Raw genomic sequence first — 15,985 nt, forward strand, 5'->3', positions numbered from 1 at the left:
TTAGATTTTTAAAGAAAATCTTCAAGTGACTAACTAGCATCAGTAAAATTAACAGATTTGTCAGCTTACCAATCTGTTTACAGCATGCTGGGAGAATACCACAGTGTCTCAGGGCCTCTGCACCTGCCAGATGTAGTGATTGTCCCCCACCCCCCTCAGAAACAAGGGACAGAAGTCTGATTGTTCAACTACAGAGGTTTCACCTTCCTCTCCAGTGCCAGTAAAATCTTGGTCCGTGTACTGCTGAACACATTTTCTTCTGATAGCAGCTGAAGAAAATCTCCCTAACAGTCAGTGCAGACTGCTTCCCGAAATCATTTCTGATGTGATCCCAATTTAACATTTGAAAATTGCTGTGGCCCCAACGCTGACAAAATAAAGCAGCATATCAACATTCAGTATGTAATTATTACAGTTTGCTTATTGACGTATAAAGATGAAAACATGGAGTTTTAAAACGCCTTGTAGAGAATGTTATTATTTTTTCCACTCACCAATCCCTTATTTCAACTGGACCACTCCAATTCATGGGCCTTGGTCAGGAAGGAGCTGATACTCTTGGTGTTAACATAGCAATGTCAGATCAACGTTTTCCTGACTCTATCTTAACATCAATCAATTTAAAATGAGATAGAATTTTAATTTTCAGCTGAGGATTCTGGTGCCCCTCTTTCTTTTCAAATATACACAGTAATCACACCCCCTCTCCGCCCCCAAACCCCAGCAGTAATCAAACACTCAAATACACACACACACACGCACAAGCAAAAAATGATATTGATACAAAGAGAAAGAATGTTAATTGTTCTAGGAAGTGATAATAACCAATGTAAGCAAATCATGACCAGAATTCTCTGTGTTGTTCACACCCTGCACCACTGCTGGTAACAAGTCTCACAACACCAGGTTAAAGTCCAACAGGTTTAGCTATTTTAATAGCTGCTGTGAAAATTCATGATTCCAAATAAACCAGTCGGATTTTAACCTGGTGTTATGGGACTTCTTATTGTGCCCATCCCAGTCTAATGCTGGCATCTCCACATCACTACAAATAAGAACAGAGAGTTTGGTGCTCAGCCAAATCTTTTTCACTGCAACAGGACTGGAGAACACTTGCTGTGGGTGAAGTTGGAGAATCCGACCCCACATCTTTGCTTGCAATAAACAAAATCATAATAGGAGGACAAGTGAGAAATAAAGCTGCACTCAAGCTTGGGTTCATGCAAGGTGAAGGACAGAAGGCTGGTAAAGAGACTAATGGAATAATTGACATTACAAAGGTTTCAAAAATGGATGTGCTAAGGTAGGAGCAGAGGTTGGAGGTGTTCCCTGTGGCAAAGGAGATATAATGTTGGCAACTGAATTTGATGTAAATAGGATTACAAGACTTTAAATGAATTGGTTGAGCCCAGGCAATACCAAGGAAGGTGCTGAAAGGTTTGGAGTTTGTGTTATGTTCGATAAATGAGATTGGGAGCAAGACTTCCACGTAGAAGCATAGAATCCGTACAGTGCAGAAGGAGGCCATTTGGCCCATCGAGCCTGCACCAACAACAATCCCGCCCAGGTCCTACAATGTAACCCACACATTTATTCTGCTAAACTCCTTGACACTAAGGTGCAATTTAGCATGATCTGTCAACCCAAACTGCACATCTTTGGACTGTGGGAGGAAACCAGAAAACCCAGAGGAAACACACACAGACACATGGAGAACGTGCAAAGTCCACACAGACAGTCATTCAGGGCCAGAATTGAATCCGAGTCCTTGGTGCTGTGGACAGCAATGCTAACCATTGTGTCATCATACCATCCATCATATTCACATCAAATGGTTTTTGTTAATTTGGTTACTAATGTCCACTTTTCAATAAAATTACAAAGACAGGAAATTTAGTCCATGGTGCTTTAGTCTACAGTCCATTCAGAATACATTTTAATAATAGCTAAATTGCAGTTAATAGTAAAGGAAATAAATTATTAGTTATTTACTATTGGAGAGCATTTTATCCTTTATATGTGTTTCACTGCAGCATATCAGAATTAATTCACTAATTGCACATTTGTCACTTGTTAAAATTCTGTTTAAATTTTATTGTGATTTAATCTTAAACACAAGCGGTATAATAGAGATCTAGGTAAATAGGAGGAAATGCTTAAGTGTAGCATAATAACATGTAACTTTTATCTTATAGACAATTTTGTAGTTCTTAAAATCTATTAACCTGGAAAATTGTCCTGGAATTTTGAAAGTGGGCACTCAGTTGGCAGGACAGCATAATCCTTCTGCTAGCTCACTACAATGAGTTGTTAAGGCACAGCAGATGGTAGTCCCAAATCCCAAAAGGAAAACTTGGAACAGCTGCCAGGATGGTTTTGCAATTTGTGTGTAATGAGGAACTCTTCTGAAATCAGGAAGTAACTTCTCAAACCAATCACGATTAACTTATATTAAATTGAAGTATTTATTCAGATTTTAAAAATATGCTGAAAACACAAGAACACTTTAACACAGTAAAAAAACACTTTTTAATTTTTTTTGAACAGACCTTAGCTTAAATAACTCAGAGCTAAATTCCCCTTTAGAAGGCAACAGCCCTTATAGATAATTAAATGTGTAAAATTCCAGTAACTTTGCCACGCAATGCCCTGTTTCTCCTGGGGTATTCACTGAGAGTGACAGCAAAATGGTTCACCATGATTGACTTTGCCCACAACTCTGCTTTCCTTAAGATCTTACTAGCTATTACACCTACACAGTCTTCATTGTTTTCATAAATCTGTTTTTCCCCTTTGATCTTACTCCCTATTATTTTTTACAATCCTTTAGAAGTTCTTTTTATACTTCATGGCTACTATATTTTAAATGTAAACTTATACCATCTTTTCCTCGTCTGTTTACAATCTTCCAATTTGTATTTACTCTTTTTGAAACACAGCAACCAACGGCAAAACACTTCTTTATCTAAGTTCTCCTGCTTCCCTCTGTTCATCACCATATCAAACCAACTGCCTTCACGCCTTTCTTATTGATGTTTGATTTTTGCAGTCTTTCAGTCCCAATCCAATTAGACTAGTCACAACACCACAAGTTTGTTTTCCATTATATGAAAATATGACAGTGATATTGCAAAAGACAAAATATTAAAACTTCAATTTTCCTGATGGAGGCAGGCATGTACTCAATGGCTATGGGTCTGTTGGAGAGATGGGATGTCAGGCTTTACTTAAAGGCAGCACTTGGACAGCACAGTGGCACAATGGTCAGCACAGTTGCGTCACAGCGTCAGGACGCGGATTCGGTTCACGGCTTGCGTCACCGTCTGAGTGGAGTTTGCACATTCTCCCCATGTCCACGTGGGTTTTCTCCAGGTGTTCACAATCTGAAAGACATGTTGGTTAGGCGCATTGCCCCGAACAGGAACTGGATTATGGCCACCAGGGAAATTTCATGGTAACTTCATTGCAGTATTAATGTAAGTTTAATGTGACTAATAAAATAAAGTTAAATCTAAATGCCACACAAGGGGAGGCACAGACTAGCTGCAAACAGAATGAAAAGATTGCGAAAAAGCTGCAACATTTGCTCTGACAACACATTGAGGGCTTTGGCCCAAGAGAGGGATATGAAGAGTGAAGTGTCTGTTCCGGGCAATGCACCTAACCAAGACGTCTTTCAAACTGTGGGAGGAAACAGGAGGACCTGGAGGAAACCCACGCAGACATGGGGAGAACGTGCAAACTCCACATAGATGGTGACCTAAGCCGTGAATCAAACCCAGGTCCCTGGCACTGAGAGGTAGCAGTGCTAACCACTCTGCCAGTGTGCCGCCCAGGTGGTACTGCCTTTAAGTGACATCACTGAGGCCTGACATCCCATCTCTCCTCCATGGGACTGCACTGATAACCTTTCAGTATAAACCTCTCTCACTATTGGGAAGAGGTCATTGACGAGGATATCGTCAGGGGTAAGATTGCGATATATGAAGCTAAAATTAAAGCAAAACTCTGCAGATGCTAGATATCTGAAATAAAAATAGAAAGTACTGGAAAACCTCCGCAGGTTTGCCAGCATCAGTGGAGGGAAAAAGAACAGGTCCAGTGTTTCAAGTTTAACATGGTACTTCTTTGGGACTGAAGAGTAAGTTTCTGAAGAAAAGTCATATTAGACTGGATAGCAGAGAGATTTGTCAATATGAATACAGCCAATCAGGAATTGCACTGGCAGTATGCAATTGTTGGAATTGTACTCACGTTTTTAATTTTATTTATTCATTCAGTTGGGAGGGTCTACAAATAGGCCTTTTCCTAAATGCTGACCCCTAGCTGGATGCCTGTTCCTTTATCTCTTTCTATCCCTCCTCCCCAAGCGTGTCAAATTGGAAGTCCAGGAAAACATTGAGGAAAAGTTTGACTTACTCTTTATATTGTTGTAGACCCCCACACAGACAGCAGTTAGCTGTAACATCAAGTAATGGCATCAAAGTCCCTTTGAAGATATTCCTTTCAATATTGTTCAAAATTGCCTCTTCCATTGCTCGTGCTTTGTTGAGAGACTGAGAACTGTTGCAACTGGGATGCAAATGTTGGAAAAATAGCATTGTCATTGTAATTAGGGCACTCTGCACTGATTTAAATTTATCACGCGGCTTCCACCTTTTTAATGCAGGAGTTCATTTACTTCAATCCTTCAGTTCTTTCGAAAATTGGATAGCCCCAAAAATAGCCAGAGATGAGTGAGATCAAATTTCATTCGATTTCCTGGCGACCATCAGCTTGATTCTGAACAAACACGGTGGCAAGACAATAATCAGGAGCAGAGCAGAAAAGTTCTGAAGTTAATAAAATACCTGTGACCTTGAAAGGCTAAAGGAAAATGATGAGCTCTCCATTTTGATTTCAATCTCCACTAATACAGTCAGCGATTGTGCATGTTTAAAGATGACTTATATAATGAAAATACAAGATGCAAAGAAAGTCATTTATAGTATGAATAAAAAAATATTAGGTTTAACAATCTTGGCTTGACAGACAGATGGTTAATACAAGCCTAATGAAGTGCAAAATAGAGGTCAACAGTTCAAGATAAAACAAAGTATGTAGAATTGTTCAAAGCAGCCCTGAGAAAGACTATTGCACCTGCAACAATATTTGTGATGAATATGGTCTTCATGATGATGTAATTGATATTCTCAGTCAATAGCAATCTGTGCAAAGGTTACCGTGCTTGCCATACCCACCAATCTTCCGAAAGTACTGAGAAGAATAGCTGATGTAAATGTAAACAAACTACTTGAGGGATTGTGAGAATAAAGTTAGAGGACACGAGTTTAAAATTGACAAGTCTCAGAAGGCTGGACTAAGGTTAGAGGAAACTTTTGTCCTATGAACATCAAGGACTAATTCCCAGGCTCCTTCAATATAATATATTATTTTTTGATCAGAAATCTGATTACTTTTAATATTCCCCCTTCTGCGATCGGAAGAAGTCTTATGTTCCAGTCCCTGTGTCTAAGCCAAAAGCTCGTGGTTCGAATCCCACCCCAGGACTTGTTGGCCACGAAAGAGGCATTCATTTCGTGGCTGAACAGGACTCCTGGTCAGCCATGCCTGATGTGGAGTGGTGTCCCTCAAGCTATAAGCTCAAGTTATATAGTGGATAATTCAGAAGGCACAACATAAATTCATTCCAGGGAAGAGGAAGTATGTTAAGACGAGGACAAGGCAATCATGGCTGTCAAGGGAAGTCAGGGATAGCATAAATACAAAGGAAAGAGTATACTGTGAGGTGAGGAATACTGAGAAGCCAGAGGATTGGCAAGCCTTTAAAAGCAAGCAGAGGACCATTAAAAAAAACAATAAGGATAGAGAAGATGAAATATGAGGGTAAGTTAGCTAGTAATAATAAAAGAAGTGGTGAATCTGTGGAACTCATTGCCACAGAGGGCTGTGGAGGCCAGGCCATTGACTGTTTTTAAAACAGAGATAGATAGGTTCTTGATCAATAAGGGGATCGGGGGTTACGGAGAGAAGGCAGGAGAATGAAGATGAGAATCATATCAGCCATGATTGAATGGCTGAGCAGACTTGATGGGCTGAATGGCCTAATTCGGCTCCAATATCTTATGGTCTTATGGTCTTCTAGTGACATGCCCATGACTTGTCCCAAGAAAAACAATCCCCATGGGAACAGATGAAAGTCTGCCTTGTGCATCACTAGATGTGGGAACTAAAACAACAACAATCGAGGGTAGGTGACATTACGGGGTCTAAAGTAAAGGAGAGGGGACAGGTAAGGGAAGAGGCCAAGGATGTCCCAATAATAAAGGGAGTAGGGGGCGTGAGTATGGTTGGTGGCGTTCCGGCAAATAGGGTACAGGTGAAGGCTGGGATGAAGGCACATTATCTGAATGCACAAAGCATTCGGAATAAAGTGGATGAGCTGGTGGCGCAGATCAGCACAAATGGATATGATCTGGTGGCCATTACAGAGACGTGGCTGCAAGGTGACAGGGGCTGGGAGCTGAATGTACAGGGGTATCAAGTGTTTAGGAAGGATAGGCAGGAGGAAAAAGGGGGGGTCGTAGCTCTGCTGATTAAGGATAGCATCAGGTTGGTAGTAAGGGACGATATAGGAACCAAAGAGCGGAAAGTGGAATCGTTGTGGGTGGAGATTAGGAACAGCAAAGGGAGGAAGGCGCTGGTGGGTGTCGTCTATAGGCCCCCAAATAATGATCTGGAGGTGGGGCGGGCTGTTAGCGTGCAAATAAATGCGGCGTGCAGGAATGGGACGGCGATAATTATGGGGGATTTCAATCTACATATTGATTGGTCGACCCATGTTGGACGCGGTGGGCTCGAGGAGGAGTTCTTGGAATGCTGCCGGGATAGTTTCCTTGAACAGTGTGTGTTGGAGCCGACGAGGGAGCGAGCTATCTTGGATCTGGTGTTATGTAATGAGGCGGGTAGAATTAGGGACCTTGTGGTGAAGGATCCTCTTGGGAAGAGTGATCATTGTATGGTGGAGTTTCTGATGCAGATGGAGGAGGAGAAAGTGGGTTCCCGGACATGTGTCCTTTGTTTGAACAGAGGGGAGTACGGTAGGGTGAGAGAGGAATTGGCGAATGTTGATTGGGGGAGCGCGTTGGAAGGTAGGTCTGCTGAGGAGCAGTGGAGGATCTTTAAGGAGATCTTTCTTGGTGCTCAGCAGAAATTTATTCCGATGGTTAAAAAGGATCGTAGGAGGAGAGATAGTCAGCCGTGGATAACGAAGGAGGTAAAGGAAAGTGTTAAATTAAAAGCGGATGCATTTAGAGTAGCTAAGAGTAGTGGGCGAGAAGATGATTGGGAGAGATTTAAATGTCAACAAAGAATGACAAAGAAGTTGATAAAGAAGGGTAGGATAAACTATGAAGCTGGGCTAGCACTTAATATAAAAAAGGATAGCAAGAGTTTTTATAAATATATAAAAAGGAAGAGGCTGGCTAGGGTGAACGTTGGACTCTTAGAGGATGAGAGGGGGGACTTAATGGTAGGGGATGGGGAAATGGCTGAGGCCTTGAATAACTTTTTTTTTCGGTCTTCACGGAGGAGGACGTGAATAATTTGCTGGGTGTTAGCGATGGAAAGATGGTAGGGCTGGAGGCCCTGAATGACATTATTGTTACTAGAGAGGTGGTGCTCGACAGACTGGAGGGGCTGATTGTGGACAAGTCCCCAGGACCGGATGGAATGCATCCAAGGGTTCTGAAAGAAATGACGGAGGTGATAGTGGATGCCTTGGTGATTATTTTCCAAACATCACTGGATTCCGGGGAAGTGCCAGAAGATTGGAAAATGGCTAATGTTACGCTGTTGTTTAAGAAGGGTGGCAGGCAAAAGGCAGGGAATTATAGGCCGGTTAGTTTAACGTCTGTTGTAGGTAAAATGTTAGAATCCGTGATCAAGGAGAAAATAGCGAGGCATCTTGAGGAGAATTGTTTGATAGAGCAGACGCAGCACGGTTTCGTTAAGGGGAAGCCGTGTCTGACGAACTTATTGGAGTTCTATGAGGATGTGTCTAGGGAGGTGGATAGAGGAGAGCCGGTGGACGTGGTGTTTCTAGATTTTCAGAAGGCGTTTGACAAGGTACCTCACAAGAGGTTATTGCAGAAGGTCAGGGGGCATGGAGTTGGGGGTAGGGTGTAGCGTAGATAGAGGATTGGCTGTCAAATAGGAGGCAGAGAGTGGGGGTCAATGGGTGCTATTTGGATTGGCAGTTGGTGACTAGTGAAGTGCCCCAGGGGTCAGTGCTGGGGCCTCAGCTATTTACCATTTATATAGATGATCTGGAGGAGGGAACCGAGTGTATGGTGTTGAAATTTGCTGATGACACCAAGATTGGTGGAACGGCAAATTGTGCGGAGGGTGTGGAGAGTCTGCAGAAGGATCTAGATAGGCTGGGCGAATGGGCCAGGAACTGGCAAATGGAATTTAATGTTGGCAAATGTGAGGTTGTCCACTTTGGTAGGAATAATGGTTGGAAGGACTATTACATGGCGAAAAACTGCAGCATGCGATAGTGCAGAGGGACCTCGGGGTCCTTGTGCATGAGTCGCAAAAACCCAGCCTACAGGTGCAGCAGGTGGTCAGGAAGGCAAATGGGATGCTGGCCTTCATAGCGAAGGGGATTGAATATAAAAGTAGGGAGATCTTGCTGCAGCTGTATAGGGCACTGGTGAGGCCGCAGCTGGAGTACTGTGTGCAGTTTTGGTCACCGCACTTACGCAAGGATATTTTGGCTTTGGAGGGAGTGCAGAGGAGGTTTACTAGGCTGATACTGGAGTTGAGGGGGTTGAACTATGAGGAGAGGCTGAATAAACTAGGCTTGTACTCGTTAGAGTTTAGAAGAATGAGGGGAGATCTCATTGAGACGTATAAGATGATGAATGGGATGGATAGGATAGAGGTGGAGAGGCTCTTCCCGCTCAGAAAGGACAGTAGGACTAGAGGGGACAGCTTCAAGATAAAGGGGAGGCGGTTTAGAACGGAGTTGAGGAGGAACTTCTTCACTCAAAGGGTGGTGAATCTCTGGAATTCTCTGCCTGTTGAAGTGGTGGAGGCTGCCTCGCTAAATATTTTTAAAACGTGGGTTGATAGGTTTTTGATAGGCAAGGGGATTAAGGGTTATGGGGAGAGGGCGGGAATGTGGAGCTGAGACACGACAGATCAGCCATGATCTTATTGAATGGCGGGGCAGGCTCGAGGGGCTAGATGGCCTACTCCTGCTCCTATTTCTTATGTTCTTAATCTGCCTTTGGGAATGATAATCTTTTTATGGCATAAAAACTTATACAGATTGCAAAAATAAAAAAAAACACATGATAAATGCAGAATAATGACAGCAAACATGAAAAAAACTGTTTCAAAAAGAGAGACTAAGTGCTGAAGTATCAATTCATTTTGAAAATCTTCATTTTTCATGTCTCCTTCCTCAGGTGTGGCACCTTGTCAGTAGTGGATTAATTTAAACAATAACAATTTTGGAACACCAAGGTTTGGGTGGCCAGGTAATATGCATTTTATCATATTGGTAATGATGTGCCATAAAAGTTGTCCCTCCCAGTACTGTTATAAGACACTTCCCCGCAATTTTTAGATTCGCCATGTGAAAGAGTGCCACAGATTGCACCCATGTGGCCTCAAAGGTTCCAGCAGGTGAGCTGGGTGCCTTCAACAGGATTGGGCTCCTCTCCTTTATCCGTGAAGACTCAGATGTTGTAGGCCTATACCAGGTACCCTGGCAGCTACTATGATGCATATATTTTGCAGCACTCCCTAGGTTAATCATTACTTCAGCTTGGTTGGATGGTTGTCTCTTGGGTGATGAAAGAAACCCCTGAAAAGGGGGGTCATGATGCCATATTAAGGATAGAAGCTGAGGGGGAGATTAAGTGGAAATCATACCTCTATAAGGGTCACTGAGAGGTCCATTGGCATGCCCAAGATGAGGTTTTGTTGCCTGGACCAATCAGGGAGAACACTTCAATATCCTCCAGTGTGTGTCTCACTCACTGTCATTATGTGCTGCGCTCTGCCCTGGTTCTGTCAAGGGGGACCCATTGGAGGATGGAGACAGAGATACTGCTCCACAGGCTGCAAAGTTTGATTCAAGTGATGGCTCTGAGGAGGAGCCCAAGAGTGAGGATGCCAAAGTGAGGAACCTTATGGGAGGCAGAGAGATTAGGGAAGTTTTAATTCTCCATTCCTTCAACTAGGCATCTAAAACTTGGCTTGAAGTGAGGGGGCAGATGTGTCGTGCCAACTTTCTGACCGTTCCTGATTAGGTCATCCTGTCATCCTTATCACAAGTTATGACTTCTAAAATAAAGTTTGCAGCCCTTGTCTTGTGTGACATGCCCATCAGCTCTGAAGAACATGAGCTACATTGAGGCCATTTACTTATGATGAGATATTTATACGGTGGTCCTGGAAACACAAATTATGTAGAACAACCATCTCAGTGAAATTTATCTTGTCCATGGCAACCTCTCCAGTGATCAAAGTTTCTTAAACTTCCAGTTGTGAGTTCTGCATCTTGTTGGTTATCTCATTCGAAATGCCATTACCCACATCTCTTATACCCTCTCTCAGTCCCTTCTCTGGCCTCTGGACTCTTACCTTCCTCTGAGACCCCTGCTGTCAGCAACTGGTGGCCTTGCCCCATGTTCAAATTCCATGTCAAGAGTTCCATCTCAAACTTGCAGTAGACCAGGAGATTGGGCACTCCATCACCTCTCTGTGAACACTTCTGCGGATTATGCCTTCTCTTTTCCAGGGACAAAAATGCTTTAATTGCCTGCCACACCATATCAGCCTCTCCAGCCCCCATCCCCTCCCTCCATCCCCTCCCCCTCCATCTGGGAGACCTAAGTTGAGGTGTCCGTTATATTGGCACACTTTGACCTTGTACACTCCCAAGCTAAGCCAAGTGGGCACTTTTCCCAGCATTGGGTGGCACAGGATACTTACCAGTTTATACTCTGCATCTCGCACCTTTGAGGGCCATGAAGTCCGGCCACTGTCCATGATATCTATACACAGTTCCATGTCACCCTTGAGGAGCACAGGTCATTGAAACTTTTCCGGAACTGGATAAATGCACAACATCATGCCCACTCGCTTGTGTTGATTTTGTGAGATGGCCTTCTTGTGCGATTAAGATTTCCCACTGGGCACACACTACCTTCAGCAGAGTGTGCAGACACTTGTCAGAGAAACAGGGGCAAGTGTATGCACCAGCAATGCCTTCCTGCCTGGAGTGGGCAGTGCTCCAGAAGCATAACTAATGCCAATCACTATTCCTTAAAGTCAATCTCATGCAGCTCCTTGAGACTCCTCAACAACTCTTGGCAGCCTTCAGAGAGCTCACAGTGCAATTTCTAAACACCGCTGTGGACCCCAGTGGACCCAGTGTCTGCCACACTTCTGCCCCCTCCAGCAACTCTGAAACACTGTCAGCCCATAAATCAGTTTCGGTTTGTGATTGTGTTTGGGAATGGAAGTTGTATCTGCTTCTAGCCTGCCAATCCCAGGTGCACCATTTGAAAAATTAAAGCCAATGTGTGTCATCACACCTGCACCATAAACATTTCAATTCCTCCCACTTATAACCATTTTCAAGATGGCAGCCAATTGATCTTGAGGGAAAAAGAAAGATGACTCATTAAATAATCTGTGCATTTTCCAAATTTCATCAGGATTCTTGTGGGCCACCAGAGAAATGCACTGTAAAAGCAGCATTACAGGACATTCAGGTAAGATACGGAAATAACTGCATTTGGATGTGCTGATGAACATTTGGTAGCTTGCAATGCATTATGCTGCATCAGGCCTTTCATGTTAGAATGTAGCTGGTGCATTAGGCCTGTTGTAATGAGACCAATGGCAAGCAGCTGTAACAGTCAGCTGACCCAGTAAACCATATAACTAACCAATGATGGAATGATGTGATGATCAGCTGACCAGCTGATGCAGTATAAATTTAGAACATGTTGGGAATTATGGGCAACTTGGAATGGCCTGGGGGAGGCCTTAAGTTTGGAGTGATTAAGCTTGTTTTTAAACCTTTTCTTTGATTTGGAAGTTGGAGTAAGTTTTGTTATATTTTTATTGTCTACACTGGAAGAGTTCCTTCTGAAAAACTTTTCAAGCATGGTAAAAAGAAACACTTACATTTTTAATAGAGCTACTTCTGACCACTGGATGATGTTTTAAACCACATAACAGCCAATTGATTATTTTTGAAATATAGTCACTTATAATGTAGGTGTTGGATACCACTTGGCAAGTCTCAGTGAAGTCTCTGTAGTCTTAAGGGGATTAAATGTTTATGTTTATTGACTGACTACAAGAACTGTGCACATACAAATAGTAAAGGGTTTAAGCTAGGAGCTGCCTCCATGGTTGCTTTCACACACAGCTTTGTTCAAGTCTAGACTAATGGCACAGTGGTTAGCACTGCTTCCTCATGGCACCAGGGGCCTAGATTTGATTCTAGCTATGGGTGACTGTCTGTGTGGAGTTTGCATATTTTCCCTGAGTCCTCATGGACTTTCTCCAGGTGCTCCTGTTTTCTCCCTACAATCTAAAGATGTGTGGGTTAGGTGGATTGGCCATGTTAAATTGCCCATTAAGAACACTGTGACCTCTATCTTCTGACCAAATTGTATCATTTCACATGTCTATATTGAATTCAATTGGCAATTACACATCCTTTCTGCAACTTAATCAATGATCAGAACTTGTACCCACTGTTTTCCATAATATATCATTCCATTTATATGGATCTGATTTTAGTTAATTAAAAGTAAAAGCCATGTGAATGTGCAAGTATTAAAAAATCTATTTGCATAGAAACTAAAATCTCTATCTACTATTACAATTCTCTATGCATGTTATAACTTCCTTACCCCTTCAGTGCTGTGCAGTACACATTATCACAAGATCAAAATGAGAAATACACTATAGCTTTCCAAATTCCTTATTCCCACACCACTTGATTATCACCAAGAAACTCATAAAAATCTGGCATGAAAGGAGGAGAAAAACTTTCATTTGAAGATAATAACATGAGAAAATAGAAGACTAGATAGTATAATTTTCACATAGGATCTGTGACTCTCAATGTCCATAAACAATTTACCTTATTATTGATGCTCCCCAGGTTAGGGATAGATGAACTCCCAAGGTGATGAAAGTAGCATTTTCTCTTTTGTTAAATGACAGGTTAGTAGCTCATTTTTCATTGTAATTTATATCCCAGGAATGAAGTTGTGGGACATATTTGGAACATCAATTTGTGGGAATCCAATTTCAATCATGTACTGCTTCTCAAGCAACTAGCCAAACACTTAACTCACAATATTGAACTGTGAATTCATGAAGGTATGGAATGAGCTGTTTCCACCCACAACTGGCTCATTAATTAAAAAAAAGGGATATGGGGAACAGTTGGGGAGATGGATTTGAGATCAGGGAAAGATCAGCCATGATCTGATTGAATGACGGAGCAGGCTCAGAGGGCTAACATTGCTTATTTCTACTCCTTATTCCTACGTTCCTATCAGGATTTTCTCCAAATCTGGAAAAATGCTTTGACAAGATTCCAATCTTTGCTACGGATAAAATTCTAATATGCTGCTCCTTAGTTAAACCTAGGAAATTGAATCCACGAATTTGCACGTTCTTTCTTGCAATATGTTCCTATTTTGCCTTCTTCCTTCCTAAGTGGATATATTGTCCAACTCTCCTCCGAAGTAACACAGTGTTTCTTGTGAAATAAGTCAGAGCCGCTCGCCTATGTTCAGCATATTGCTTTTGCAGTGATATTATTTTCATCTGATGGCACAAAGAATTAACCAGTGGTTTCAACCCACCAGCTATAAGCATTTGTCATCAGGTTAAACCAGCATTGCTAAGCCAGCAAACTAATGTTGAAGTGCGATCTGTGCTTCTTGCAACATCAGTGTTTGATCATCCATTTTTCTGGGCTGGGCTTCGATCCCCAAGGGGGTTGGGAAAATTCCCAGCTTGACTCTCCCACCTGAGGAAAAAGTAGCCGCAGGAATGGGATTTTAATTATGCTGGGGATAGGGGTGGCGATAGAAAGGACGACAGGAGTGTGCTGCAAACAACACAAACTACCTTCAGTAGTAATCACAGGGGCTGTCGGGTGCAGACATAGGTTCACCTGTTGTGGGAGACCATCCCATTTATAATGAAAAGAGAGAAGTCCTCCATACTTCAATCCTCACACCCCTTCATCCCCACACACTCCCCTATTGCTCATCATACCACTAATTCCAACGTCAGGTACTTCCATGCCCGATCACGCACAACACAATATATAGAAGCAATAAATGCTACGGTAACAGTAGGATGTGGAAAATAAGGTAGTTAAAAACATTCATTGATAACTTTTCAGTTTCTTTCTTAAAAGAAAGCTCTTTCGAATACAGCCCGATAAAAGTGTTGATCATTTGGACCCAGTAGCAGAAACTGAAAGCAATTGAAACCTCTTTATCTTGTGTAAAAAAAAAAAATCATAAAATTGGCAGCATAGATCAGGAAACCAGAACTGTCAATCAAGTGGTGTTTTCCTTGGGTTACCAATGTTTCAGTACTCTAATGGATGTCTGGGCTCTCAGCCAAAAATGCTTAATGAGGTTTTATTCTTAGAAAACTCACCCAAGACTGAAAATGGGTATTGGCAAAATTAAGTGAATGAATTTTTAACTGTTTGAAGTGATGACATATGAATACATGTGATGAGATCATAACAGTTATGCTAAGATCATACCTACCACTGTTAGAGGTCATCTGACTTGGTCTATAGATATTCATGTCATTAATCGTACATCTAAAAGTGTTTGTCTGCGTCAAACTGCCAAAAGGTCTAGAAGCTGCCCATGTCAGTGCGAGTGTGTCTAGGTTCTTCCCACAAATGCACACAGCAGTGGCGTTATTTTTAAGGCAAGGATAGATAAATTTTTGAACAGTGAAGGAATTAAGTGTTATGGTGAGTGGGCAGGTAAGTGGAGCTAAGTTCACTAAAAGATCAGCCAGGCTCGAGGGGCCGGATGGCCTACTCCTGCTCCTTGTTCTTGTGTTCTTATGTTATTTGGTGTTTGAACACATTGTGCAGAGGTAGGCAATGAGTTATGGAAAGCAGATAAGACCATCCTTTTCCTCAAACAGCATTGAGAGAGAGAGAGAATTTTAAATCTTCAACTCTTGTTTCCTCACTGACATGATTATGTGCATCAGATCGGTTGACATAATTCTTTGTGATATATTTTCTTCACCCTCCTGGTCGATGCTTTGTTCCACTCTGTTTGATTACATTCTCATATGCATTGTCCTCAAAGTGATTATTTGCTGTCCCGTTGAGAATTAAAATTCTGTCCGATACCTCCAGGACATGCATTTCTAAACAAAAAGTTTGCTTATGATTCAGCAAACCTACAAATTGGATGAATAAACATGTAAGATGTCTTTGAACAATTGGAGGAATGAAAGAATTTCACCCCCAGGAAGAGAACAACCGTAGGATACCGTTCAAATAATAAGTAAAGTAAAAATAATAGATATATCCGTTGAACTGTATCACCAACTTCTTTGTAAAAATAGATACTTGTGTCACAGTGGGGTTTTGTGGAATTTTAAAAACATGGGAGGGGAGATTCAGAAACAAATAGGTTGACGATCCATGCTGTGCACCTCTGAATCTCTGAGACATTCTGCTGGAATTGTGGCGGGAGTCTGGAGAATGGTTGAACAAAGCCATCCTTCATTTTCTGGTACCAAAAGAGAAAAAAATCTCAGCAGTTTTGGCAGCATCTGTAAGGAGAGAAAAGAGCTGATGTTTCAAGTCTGGATGACCTTTGCTTTGACAGGTGACACTTTGCTTTGACAAAGGGTCATCCACACTTGAAACATCAGCTCT

Source organism: Carcharhinus amblyrhynchos, chromosome 19, assembly GCF_965287045.1.
Source record: "Carcharhinus amblyrhynchos chromosome 19, sCarAmb.v2.hapA, whole genome shotgun sequence".
In the NCBI taxonomy this organism is placed as follows: domain Eukaryota; kingdom Metazoa; phylum Chordata; class Chondrichthyes; order Carcharhiniformes; family Carcharhinidae; genus Carcharhinus; species Carcharhinus amblyrhynchos.